We start from the raw sequence: 13,472 nt of genomic DNA, 5'->3' as shown, positions 1-13,472 counted from the left end.
ATGCTTTGGATAATTAAGCATTCAGAAGTTAATGTTCAAACAACTCATCTTGATAGGAGTTCACATTGTTGTTGCAGATTAAATAAAACACAGAAAATGTGTTATTTTAAAAAACGTACTATATATACGCTAGATACATTTCTGGAAAGTGTCAAATTAATCCCAGGAGCTATGTCTTTTTGCAGTTTTTGTTTCGCAAATCCACCACTGTGTATGCTTTTTCAGATCTCAAATTAATCCCGCGAGTGCCATTCATGCCTGCTGTTCTCACATAAATACACCAGAGGCCGCTGTCGACTGACTGAATGACTAACAGACTGACTGATTGACTGACCCATCCTCCTCTTTCCCTAAACCCAACCAATAGTGTTTTCAAAAGCACTGTTTGACCCGCCCACCCTGGGTTTCCCTAAACCCAATCGACAGTGTTTTAAAAAGCAATCGAGAAAAAGAAAAACCCTTTCCTGATTTTTACCTTTTTTTTTTATACTTCGCAACATTCTTACCCTGTTATTTACATGTTTACTTTATTTTGTGGCTTCTGTTTTTGTCTTACCAACTTTTTGGCACTGTTTTTTGCCGGACTCGAACCCTGTCGTCATGGTTAACCCCTATCTGCATCTCAAGTGAACTACTGGACAAACTGGTAATGCTTGATTCACACGGGGCTTTAGCGTCAACTCTTGACAAAGGGCTTGTCTGAAGTTGCATCATACTGTAGCGTCAGCCAATGAAAAAAGTCAGCGTTTGAGGGTTGGTCTCGCACATCTGCCATGTTTGCAATTTATTTACACTTTTTACTTGAGTTTGTAGTTCAAATAGAGTAGAGTAGAACAAATTCATGTCCAACACGCAATGAATTTTGAGCAATAATAGCGGTTACAGAACGGACACATACACAATTTTCACAGAAAACAATAGACCATCCTGAAACCATTGGCATACTCTTTTTTGAACATACTACAGTTTGGAAGATACTAATTCTATTTTAAAATATTATTTCTGATGGATAGTATGCAAATTGTGATGGAGCATATGTAATTACTGGGTTTCTTCTTTGTGGTGTATTTGGAGTTTCTGCATGAGATCGCCCTCTAGCAATTAGAGGAGATTTGCTACAGATCACATCATGCTTCCCTGACAATATGTGAATAAAAATAGCAAATTTGCACGTTCACATATGCAATTTCAAGTAGAGGAATTGTCCAATCCTACTTGAAGAGTACTGGCAATGAGGCTAAAAATGAAAAATTTTAATACAGGCCATCAGGAGGGAACACAGTTTTGAAGAATGGTTCTGTGTCTCCACGATCAAAGCGAGTTTTTTTAAACGTTGTTTAGTTCATCAGGAAGGGTAGGTTTACTGGTTGGGAACTGCTGGGGGGTTGCAGTCTGCAAGATCATGAATGGTTGCCCACGTACAGTATGCTAAGGTTATCGTCAATAAATTTCTCAGAATTACAGGGCATTACAAGGAGAACACCTGGAGACTTCCTGCTCTATGTCCTGGTATATGCCAGGCCAAAACATGGTTTCTCTGGCCCTGCGCTTTGTTGCTTCTATGCCTGGGTGACCTTGATGCAGCTGCCTGATGTAATAGCATTGCAGAGAGTGGGGAATTACAAAACGCTGTCCACGGAGCAGCAAGCCATTATCGACTGTTAGTTCATTCTTTTTGGCATAGAACTGCCTGAGGTCATGTGGTAGCTTCTTTCATGAATCAGGCCAACCTACAGAAATGATCTTAGATAAGCGCCTGCATAGATAGTCGGTCTGTGTCTCCTGTCTCAGTTCCTCAATTCTCCTTGAAGAGAGAGCTTCCACTGTCATCACATTATAGTCTTCAGTATTGTCGGCCCAGACGGTGGAGGGCAGGTGTGCACGTGAGAGGGCATCTGCCAGGTATAGCTCTTTGCCTCTCTTGTAAATTACATGGAGTTTATAACACTGCAGCTTTAGCATCATGCTCTGAAGGCGTGCAGAAGCCAAGGGTAGCAGCTTTTTCAGAGTAGTAATAAGAGGCTGATGATCCATTTCTATGGTTACTGGGGGCCATATATATAGTCGTGAAATTTCTGACAAGCATACACAAGGGCCATCAGCTCCTTCTCAATCTGAGCATATCGTGACTCAGTCTCTGTAAGCGCTCTTCAGGCAAATGCCACTGGTTTGTTGTTCTGTAGACAGACAGCACCCAAGCCATGCTGAGAGGCATCTGCAGACAACAGCACTGGCTGGTGCACGTCAAAGTACTGGAGAACAGGAGGACTCATGAGGAGTTCTTTAAGTTTTGTGAACGCTGCCCTGTGGTGTTCCTTCCAGCTTCATTTCACATCCTCAAGCAGGAGTTGACTCAGGGGTGCTGTAATTTCTCTATAGTCTGGGATGAATTTTGATAAATAATTGGTCATTCCCAAGAACCTCTGAACATCATGCTTATTAGCGGGGGTTGGCATAGAGCTGACTGCATCTGTCTTTGTAGAGTTAGGCTTTATGCCCTGGTCAGTTAGAAGATGACCTACATACAAGACCTCAGACACCCGGAAAAGGCACTTGTCAGGGTTCAGTTTAAGATTTACAGCACGAATTCTGTTCATGACCTGACGAAGGCGCAGATCATGCTCCTCTGTTGTGCTGCCCCAAATGAGAATGTCATCAACAACAATAAAACATGGCTGTCCTTTAAAGAGCTGCTCCATACACCCTTGAAAACTTCACTTTCCTGTGGATGTTCCAAAGGGCATTCGGAGGAAGGCATATCAGCCCACCGGGGTCATGAAAGTGGTCAGCTTTGATGACTCATCACTAAATTGCACTTGCCAGAATCCACACTTTGCATCAAGGATGCTGAACACCTTGGCCCCTGGCATGTCAGAGACCACCTGTTCTATTGTTTTCAAAGGATGATGCAGCCTGAGTAGAGCTTTGTTGAGATAAACAGGGTCAATACATAGTCATACAGCACCAACTTTCTTGCATGCAGCCACCATAGAAGAAACCCACTCAGTGGGCTCCTGAACTGGCTTTATGACTCCCAGTTTGGTCATTCTATTTAGCTCTTTGATTATTTTGTCTTTCATTGCCAAAGGCACTCGTCTGGGAGCACATATTGTAGGGTGCACAGAGGGGTCAAGACGCATGTGATATAAAACAGAGAGTTTGCCTATAGTGTTGCAATCAAAAAGATCCTTATATTATGTGAGCTCAAGAGCCCCCTGCTGGAGAGCATGCACATTTGGGCCAAGTTGCACAAAACCTAATTTGACACTGTCCTGGAGGCCCAATATAGGTTTTACATCACTGTCAACTAAATGGAACTGTAGTGCTCCGCATGAGAAGTTTACATTAGTAACACCTAAAGTCTTTATGGTGTGGCCACCATAAGCCACATGGTTGACTATGTGGCTGTGGTCAACATGAGCGTCTGGGTCAATGTGCTGGAGATCACCTTTGGAGAGTACATTGCATCAAGCTCCTGTGTCGATTTTGACTTTAAGTTGCTTCCCTGTGCTGGGAATTAACAGTGTGGTGAATATCTCTCCTCTATCCGCTGGCATCTCTATACTATTCTACTATACAGTAAAATACATCTGCTGATTCATGTGCAACCTGTGCATCAAGTTCACTTATTCTTTGTGTCTGCCCTCCCCTGCGTATGGTGTTGGTTGCTCTGGTTGACTGAGACAGACTTTGTCCAGGTCTATTGTAGGTGCGTGTTCTGCTCGATCTGCAACATTTACAGAAGTGGTTCTATTTTCCATAGGCATTGCATCGCTTGTTAAAAGCTGGACAGTTGCTGCGCTCGGATGAATGCTAGCTACCACAGTTTGAACATGGGGAATACTGTAGGGCACAAACTTCGCTTTCTTTCTTAAGTTCTTTGATAGCTGCTTCTTTTTTATTTCTTTGTTTCCCTTTTCAGACTGCTCATGTAGCATGCATATTTCAACAGCTGAGTTTAGAGTTTTAGATTTTTTTTTTTTTTTAGCAGCTGTGTGCGGATATTGTCATTGTGAATGCCACATACTAATCGATCTCTTATCAGTTCGTCATGCAGTGTTCCAAACTCGCATTTTTTTGCAAGTGTCTTTAACGTGGCAGCATACGACTGAATTGTTTCATGTGGCTTCTGATTTGTTGTATTGAATGCATGTCTGTCCATAAATACATTCTTTACAGGCAAACAAATCGCCTCAAACTTCTTAACCAATATCTTTGCATCCTCCGGATCTTCCCTCTCCTCAAAAGTGAAAGTTCCATATTTATCTTATGCATCGGGACCGGCGAGGTTGAGAAAAGTGTACGCTTGGACTTTTGCGGTCGATGCTGAAAAACCGGCGTTACTGTATATGTGCCACTCGCGCTTAAACTTTGTCCCAGAGGTGTGGACTCGAGTCATGTGACTTGGACTCGAGTCAGACTCGAGTCATGAATTTGATGACTTCAGACTCGACTTGACAAAATATGAAAAGACTTGCAACTCGACTTGGACTTGAACATAAATGACTCGGACTTTCACTTGGACTTGCGCCTATTGACTTGTAAAGACTTGCTACTTTCTATAAAAAGCCCAAAGATAAAAAGTATGTTGACACGGAGCGCTCTATCTCTCTGTGTGTGTGTGTGAGACAGAAAGCATGCGTGCATACTTTCGACCACTAGTGCTTTGTGGCGCACTTCCGTGTTTTTGCACCAGCGGGAAATTTGAAGATGCCATTTTCATTCTGACTCTGAGAGTGAAATAAACACATCCGCGATCTACTCCTTTTGTTTTATTCAGCGGATTTACAACATCTGTCAAAGGTAAGATACTTAACTACTCGCAATGTGTTACTGTTGTGCAAAAGCATTGTTTTACTGTTGTGCATAAGTCAATGAACTTCAGTTTTTTTAACCAAACTTACCCTCTCGTCATTTATTTTACATAATTATGAATGAACATGGCTGTAATTTATGTTTTTGCACTTGGTCGTTTGTGTCAATGCGCATATTATGTTTTATTTTTGTGTATTGCCCATCCTCTGACAGTATTTTCTAACTATTTAATTAGTAGTAATAATAATTACATGCCATAATAACTAGATATATATAATTTATTTTTAAAGCTCTTAAAACTGTGAAAAAAGTGTTTTGTTATTTTTTGGTAACATTTTGCAATAAGGTTTTTTTAGTTAATCTATGTACTAACATAAACTAATAATGAACTATACTTTTAAACCTTTATTAATTATAGTTTAACATTTACTATTGCATAATTACAATTTAAAGGTATGCTTGTTAACATTAATGTTAATGCACTGTGATTTAACAAAGGTTAACCAATAATTTTATTTCCATTAATTAATGAATACTGTAATGATTTGTAACTGTACTTCACTGCATTGTTTGTTCACATCAGTACATAGATAAACTTAATTAATTAATACAACCTTATTGTAAAGTGTTACCTTTTTCATATTTTGGATTGATACTATTAATTTTATTTAGTATTTAAAACCTTAAAAGTATTTGTATTATTGTTGATGTTATGCCTCTTAGCAATATTTTATTCCTCTATATGGTTTTTAATTAATTTTTTATTGCGAGATTGTAATGTAATGCATCTATATTGTTGAATTTCTGTTTGTTTGTTTTTCTGTATTTCCCCCTCTATATTTAAGGCTTATCTACTATTTTTAAGGTACTTAAAACCAACCATCTAATAAAAAATACAATTGACAATCACATTTCGTTTCATGAGTGTCTTTGTTCCTGTTTTGTAGGACTCTTATTTTAACAGATTTCATTGGAAAACACTTGACTGATCATTCAATTAAAGTTTTACCTTTATTATTCCATCACTCAATGAGATCATTTAATTGTGAGTTGAATTACTCCATTTGTAATTGTTTTTAAATAAACTAAAAACGAAGACTTATTTTATTCAGTTTGTTGAATTTGAACTCTACTTTACATATTAAAATATATTTAAAACCACTATGAATGTATTTAAACTAATATTTAAATTTATATAACTGTTTCACTGTGGGTATTTCTATTTTAATTTATTTAGCACATTTATTGCCTATTCAAACATGAAAACAAGTTTTAGATAATTTGTGGCTCTAATAAATTGTTAAACATTACAATATCCCTGCAGAAAAATCCAGCTTAAACCAGCCTAGGCTGGTAAGCTGGCTTTAGCTGGTCGACCAGGCTGGTTTTAGAGGGGTTTTGGTAATTTCTAGGCTGGTTTCCAGCCATTTCCAGCCTGGTCTTAGCTGGTCAGGCTGGAAACTGAACTGAGCTAAACTGAACTGAACTGAACTTAAACACTAAAACCTGAACCACACTGTTCCAGTTACTGAACCACACTGTTCCAGTTACTATGACCATTTATGTGAAGCTGCTTTGACACAATCTACATTGTAAAAGCGCTATACAAATAAAGCTGAATTGAATTGAATTGACCAGCAAAATCCAGCTAAAACCAGCTTGACCAGCCTGGTTTAAGCTGGACATAGCTGGTTTTGGCTGGGCTCCCAGCTTGGCTAGGCTGGTCAAGCTGGTTTTAGCTGGTCATCTCCCAGCCTGCCCAGATAAAACTAGGCTGAAAATGGCTGGAAACCAGCCTGGAAATGACCAAAACCCCTCTAAAACCAGCCTGGTCGACCAGCTAAAACCAGCCTAGGCTGGTTCAAGCTGTTTTTTTCAGTAGGGATTTTTGACAAAATGGTCTAAAATGATAGTTTACAAGTGCCTAAGTGGGATTTGAACCCCGTTCTTTATGAAAAGAAAGAAAAATCTGATTGGCTCTGACATTACTTTCACCAGTGGGCAGGTACTTCAATCTGATTGGCTGGTCTCTCGTGCACGTATTCAGTCTCACTGCGTTTGCTTGACTTTTGTCCACACTGGCGCCTCAAACCTTTCCTGCTTTTGCTCTCCAGAGATCCTCCTGGTAAATTGATTATTCCAGAATGTTAATATGGTTTATATATTGCTACACTATTTAGTAACAATACATTAAAAACTATGAGGTTAAGGTAAATTCTATAATAAATGCTAGTGTTTTTGAGAATAAGGTATACTGCCTATGTTTAAGCCTAGTATTATTTACAAGTTGTTAATGAATGCTTCAGCATACTGTAGTATTAAGAATAGTGAACTGATAAAATACAGAGTGTAGTTTTTCTACAGTAAAGTGTGGTGAATTGTAGTATAATATACCCTATATTGTAAAAAACTACAGCACTGGGTAATTTGTTTATATTACACTTGTGTTACCAAAGCAACTATAATATGACCCCAACAAATTAATTAAAGTACTTTACTATAGTACTGTTCAAAACACTGTCCATGCCAATAGATGTGTTCAGGGGCCCTGTGGAACAGCTTTTCCTCAAAATGAAGAGGATGACATGGAAAATGTCCTCCACAATCTCATCAATAATGTGGAAGACAGCAGAGACGTGTTCATTTTATTTTAGTTGCCATGATAAAATGGGATTGATAGTGAGATTTATTTAAAGAGTGAATAGTACAGTAGGCTATAATACCTAATCAAGTTTTTCCTTATTTTTATCACAGTTACATTTCTGCTTGCATTAGTTATATTTTTGTTTAAATGTTTTTTTTTATTTGATTAGTATGGTACACCTTTCGGATGATTAATAAATGTTTGTAAAACAAAATACATTCTTTACATCCAACATCTATTCTCTGTGTCTTTAAGTGTTTGTAACTGGAAATATCTCATCATAAAACATACAGCCAAAATTTTATGGTTTATTAGATTAAAAATTTAATATGTAAGTCTATTTTAGTATTTTGGTTATTGTTAATAAATAGTGCCTCAATATAAATCATATAAAAAAGCACGAAAGGAAGAGGAAACACAAGACTCAAAATCTGTATATAATCTCTGAGAGCACGCAGGAAAATGTGTGCGTGAGCAGCGTATATTTCAGAGCTCGCAAGCAGTTTTGTCCACAGAGGAAATCGGTGCACGAGCGTCACACAAGGTAGAGATCAAAGTTCTTCATTGTTATGTGAAAAAAACAACGTTAATGTTTGTATAAAGTAGCCAACTTCATTTAGAATATGTGCCACAATTTTACATTGCATTTTATGTAGTTTTAGTTAATCACAAGTTGATCACAGAAGACATAACATAGCACAACTAAACTTAATGAACTAGACAGCAGTAGACCTGCAATTTCTGTGTGATGTGAGGCAAAATGGACTCTATTGTAATGGAACTCGTTCTTGTGCAATGTGCTGTGTAGACAAGATGCAGCACTGTTTAGCACTTTTTCAGAAAATTACATTTGTGTTTTTATATATCTGAGCAATGTTCTTTCATAAAAAAAGGTTTGTTTAATAAATACAGATCTTACAACCATACATAATCTGTTTACAGTTCATTTTTCTGTTAAAAAGACTCGAAAAGACTCGAAAATCAAACTATAGGACTTTGGACTTGACTTGAGACTTGTTGCCTTTGACTTGGGACTTGACTCGGGACTTGCCTGTCTTGACTCGGGACTTGACTCGGGACTTGAGGGCAATGAATTGAGACTTACTTGTGACTTGCCAAACAATGACTTGGTCCCACCTCTGCTTTGTCCTGTTGTCCGCGATATTTTCGTCAAACATGCGGGGGTCAATCTTGCCAAGTCCTTGTGCCATAGTCAGTACAGGCTTACTTCTGACACCATGATGATTTGTATGAATAAATAATGTTAGATACTTCTTTGTGTAACTGCGGTCTCGCCGTCTTCTTTATTTCACCAACCAACTGTAATAAATATGGCCGACCAGACACATAATTATTTTGCTTTTTATTCCACAACCGAGCCAACTTTGCCCAGAGAAGACTCGAAACCTGATTCCAAGGTATTTACGACCCAAAAGGAATGTGCCATGTGGCATTAAACAAAGGACAGTTCAGGACCCTTTAAGCTGCTTGTCTAAGACTAAGGCGCAGGGAGAATAACCTTGAGCTTATTTTTACAGTAATAATGGTGTAGATATGTGAGCACTTTAATCTATAATATAATTTGTTACAGATCATTGATGTAGATCAATGACTGACTCCCACTGAACGCATTGAGGGCAAAATATCCTCATGACGGGCACAAACTGTCGCAAAACACTGCTGAAATTGGGGCCAGCACATGCGCAGAAGGACATTCCCCGTGGAGCCAAAGGCGGAGCGAGGCGGAGCCGCGATTTCAAACTCCCACCCGCCCAAACTCTCTCACGTCAATCAACTGCGCCCCGGAAGTTCGCTGACTGCACTTTATATTTATTTATTTTTTACAGATCTTCAACGGTAAATACAATACAGATAACAACTAAAATTTAAGAACACAAAATGATAAATTATACATTAGTTAACAGTAGTGACATATGGTTTTCATAATTATTTATAGTGTAAATAACGTTAGTGTTGTTTTAACAAAGTTAGCATCATAGTTTATAACGAGCAATTGTTTTTCTCAAACAATTATATATTTAAATTAACCTTTGCTTTAAATCTTATCTTCAGTTTAGAATCAGAAATGACATCAGCAGCCGTCACAGCCACCACTGAGGCCAAACGTAAGTATAAAGGAATAATGAAATAAGTTATTTGTAATAATTTCATAACGTAATAAAATAATTATAATTGTAATTTTTGCGTGTTTGTACCTGTCATTTTCAGTTTGTTCGGATCCAGCCATAGCTGTATTTGGAATGTTCAATAAATGATTTAATCAGTGATTTTACAATAAGTGCATTTATTATAGCATACTACAATACACCAGATTAGTGTTGTCAAAACTACATAATACTACAGTATTTATCAGTTCACTATAGTTAATACTACAGTAAGTTAATACTACAGTATCCTGGTGGGCTAATTTATTTAAGTTCAATGCACCTTACTACTGAAACGGTTCAAAAACACTATAGTATTTATTTACTATAAATTATTATAGTATTTTTCATGTGGTATATGCCCAATATAGATTAAAAACAGCTCAGCAAAATGTTTTATGCTGCCTTACCTTTACAAGGGCCTTGAATCCTGGAGATTTTCAGTGCTTAATGTATGACAGAGATATTCTAATTGATCATTTCAAAATAAAGTTGAAAATAAAAACAGTGCTAAAATCAGTGCATGGTAAAGAATTGTTTATTATTTAATCTCCTGTGCTTAATTTGCAGCAAAAATAGATTGACTTTTCCAAAAGTAAATAAATAAAATATTATAACTACTTAATAAATAACATTTGGTCTTTAGTACTACCTTTGCCAACTAACAGTTAAAACAAGAAGTAATAAATACAATAACTGCTTAAATTACTGTTTTATTTAAATTATGGCTTTAAATTACGGCTTTTGGTAAATTATTTTTAATGTCACAACCAGTTTTTCAGGGCTACTTTGAGTAATTCTGACATACAGCATAGGATGGCTTTATAAAATGTAAAAAAAAATAATTTGATGTAAGCAACACACAATAAACAAGTTTCCTTTAAAAATGAAAAAAGTTTTTATTATTATTTTTTTAATTATTAATTTACAATCAACAGGACCAAGAATATACATTGTGGGAGACAGCTACATTCACCGTGGGGAAAAAAAGAGCGAGAGAGATGACTGGGAGAAACCTGGGACTAAATGCCCTCATCCAGTGGTTTGGTAGGGGAGGGATGATTTGGAGAAACGTCCTCCCGTACTTTGAACAGTGCCTCCAAGGAAGAGCTGTGCCAGACATTCTCTTGGTTCACTGTGGCGGAAACGATCTTGGAAAAACCAAGAGTATCCATCCTGCCGCAAGAATAAAGCAGGACTTGCAAGACCTCCACAGGAAGTATCCAGAGATGAAAATAATATTCTCTACAATAACTCAGAGAAACCTGTGGAGGTCTGCACAACCTCAAAAAATTGAGAAAGCACGGCGCTTCATTAACAGTGTGATGGCTTCCTTTATCTCATGTATTGATGGAGCCATTGTTCATCATCGTCAGATAAAGCGTAGACATCCTGGACATTTTTTGCCTGATCTAGTTCATCTGACACCTTTGGGAAATGATATTTTTTTAAACATAATTGCCCAGTGTTTGAAAGACCAAATCAGGTAGGGTTTGAAGTGAACTGCTGGATTTGAACTTTCTAACCAAAGTTGTGACATAAAAAATTTCCAGAAATTTTAAACTTTGTGACGTTTGATGAACAACATATTTTATTTATTTAAAAAAAAAAATTTCAAGGGAAACCATCACACTGACATCTGTCACAGCTGTTCCTTTTCAATACTTTTCTTTGTTCTTCCAATTTCCCCATGGTGAATGTAGCTAAGATTTTGTAAATAAATGTTCATTTTTACATTTACACGTGTCTGTGCTTTTTTGTTATAATTTATTAACAAAAGAACATTACATATATATATATATATATATATATATATATATATATATATATATATATATATATATATATATATATATATATATATATATATATTGTATGATAAATAATTCCATAGTAAGTTACTAAAGTTACTAACTTAGCATGATGACCCAAGACCTACCTCAACTTAAAAAAACATCCATTAAAATCATGATAAAATATTCCTTAAACAAAAACAGATTGCTTGCCTACATTTAGCTGCTTTAACGGTATTATTAATAACCAAACTGGGTAACTACATGCCAGTATATATATATATATATATATATATATATATATATATATATATATATATATATATATATATATATATATATATATATATATTTTTTTTTTTTTTTTGTGTAATAAGATTAATGCATTGCACTACAGAAATAATTATTTGTCCAACATCTATCTTTCTAATGTTACTTCATATAAATTTATACAATTGAACTTTTAGCTGTCAATACATTGTGTGGCATTTTAGAACTGTGAACTTTTTAATTAGTGATTCAATTATAGACAGTACTTTAAAATGAATGGACAGAACTGCATGAAGTGTGGATGAGTGCTAAACGTGCTGACTCCATGTTGTCACTATGTTGCACTGGGTGTACATCTTGGGTAGGTTCTGTATAGGAAATACAAAGAAAAGCATTAATGAAAAACATTTTATTGCAAAGCTCATGTACCAAAACTTGAAAGTGCCACAAATTGCACTGTTGCAATAAATTAAACTAATTTCTAATATGTACAGATAGTGGGGTTATAAATTAAGATAATAAACAATTTTAAATTTGATCTGTGTTGAAAAAGTACAGTTTAAAAATAACACAACATAATTTTTTTATTTTTTAAATTAATTAATTAATTAAAAAGTAAAACTTTTTTAATGAAAAGAATGACAGGTTTGAATATATTATTTTTTCCTAACACTGTCTACATAGTAGATATGTGGCTTTGGCCTACTGCAAATTTTTCATAGTTTTATATGCTCCTTTATTACCTCAAGAAAGGGAAATATAAGTGTCTTTATTAATTAACTCACCTTTATTTTTGTTTCGTCTCTCTTCATTATCCCCAATGAGCCTATAAGGTAGGAATGACAAAAAATATATTTCACATACCAGATCCAAACAGAATTTCAACAAAGTGGCCCATCTTAGTAGAAAGCCCACTCACCACGTCAAGGTGCAGGCCATTGAGTGGGACACAAGACAAGACAAACTTGACAAACAAGACGAACTTAGACGAGACAAAACAGATTTCTACATGTAAAATGTAACTATATACAAAAATATTAACAAAACAACGTTTATAGAAACATAAATAAGAACATTTTTAACCTGAAATAAAAGGAATACAATTTTTGGGGTATTTTCAGTATTTTTATTCTAGAACAATAATATAATTGGAACTGGAAGTGCAAACTGCATTTATAACAAAATAATCATAAGAAAAAATTTCATATAGTACTACACTAACAACCATATATGAGAGAACATATTTTAACAGTAAACCTATTTCATTTGAATTTCTGAAGAACTATTTACTAAGAAGTGCTTTGTGTGACTAAACAGATTTTAAAAACAATAATATGGAAAAATTAAGGTGGATCAGAGCAGTAGAGGCATCTTCTGTGAATGATTCAGTCCTGTTTATGCGGACTGTAAATCATTAGAAGCAGCAGCAGAACTTAAAGAGGATCAGTGGAGTAGTGGCATCTTTTGTGAATGTATTAATCTGGTTAACGAGGACTGTAAATTATTACCAGCAGCAACAGAACTTGAAGAGGATCAGTGGAGTAAAGGTGTCTTTTATGAATGATTCAGTCCTGTTTATGCGGACTGTAAATCAACAGCAGCAGCAGCAGCAATAGCAGCAGCAAGTCTTCAGTAAGATCAGAGGAGACAGAGGAGGCATGAATGATTAGCAGCAAAGAGAACAATAGAAAACTACAAATAAACAAATTATTCACCATAAAAATGAATCAATTTAGTCAGTTGTCTGCGAACCATTTTGCCATCTTTTGCTATTTCAGCTCCCCT

General features: G+C 36.0%; 2 long non-coding RNA genes across 6 annotated transcripts in view; both read left to right on the top strand.

Annotated features, from left to right (window-relative positions):
• Nucleotides 1-13,472, top strand: part of LOC137488953 (uncharacterized) — a 93,073-nt gene that overhangs the window by 13,964 nt on the left and 65,637 nt on the right. The gene's annotated exons all lie outside the window — the stretch shown is intronic.
• Nucleotides 9,009-11,359, top strand: LOC147838547 (uncharacterized). 2 transcript variants are annotated; one of them, XR_015522180.1, is made up of 3 exons: nt 9,009-9,316; nt 9,533-9,585; nt 10,563-11,359. It is a non-coding gene; the product is annotated as an uncharacterized LOC147838547 (long non-coding RNA). The 2 variants fall into 2 exon arrangements; XR_015522179.1 differs by lacking the exon at nt 9,009-9,316 and having other exon boundaries at nt 9,498-9,585.

Source organism: Danio rerio, chromosome 22 (assembly GCF_052040795.2).
Source record: "Danio rerio strain M-AB ecotype USA chromosome 22, GRCz13ab, whole genome shotgun sequence".
Lineage (NCBI taxonomy): Eukaryota > Metazoa > Chordata > Actinopteri > Cypriniformes > Danionidae > Danio > Danio rerio.
This window is presented reverse-complemented; position numbering and strand designations above follow the sequence as displayed.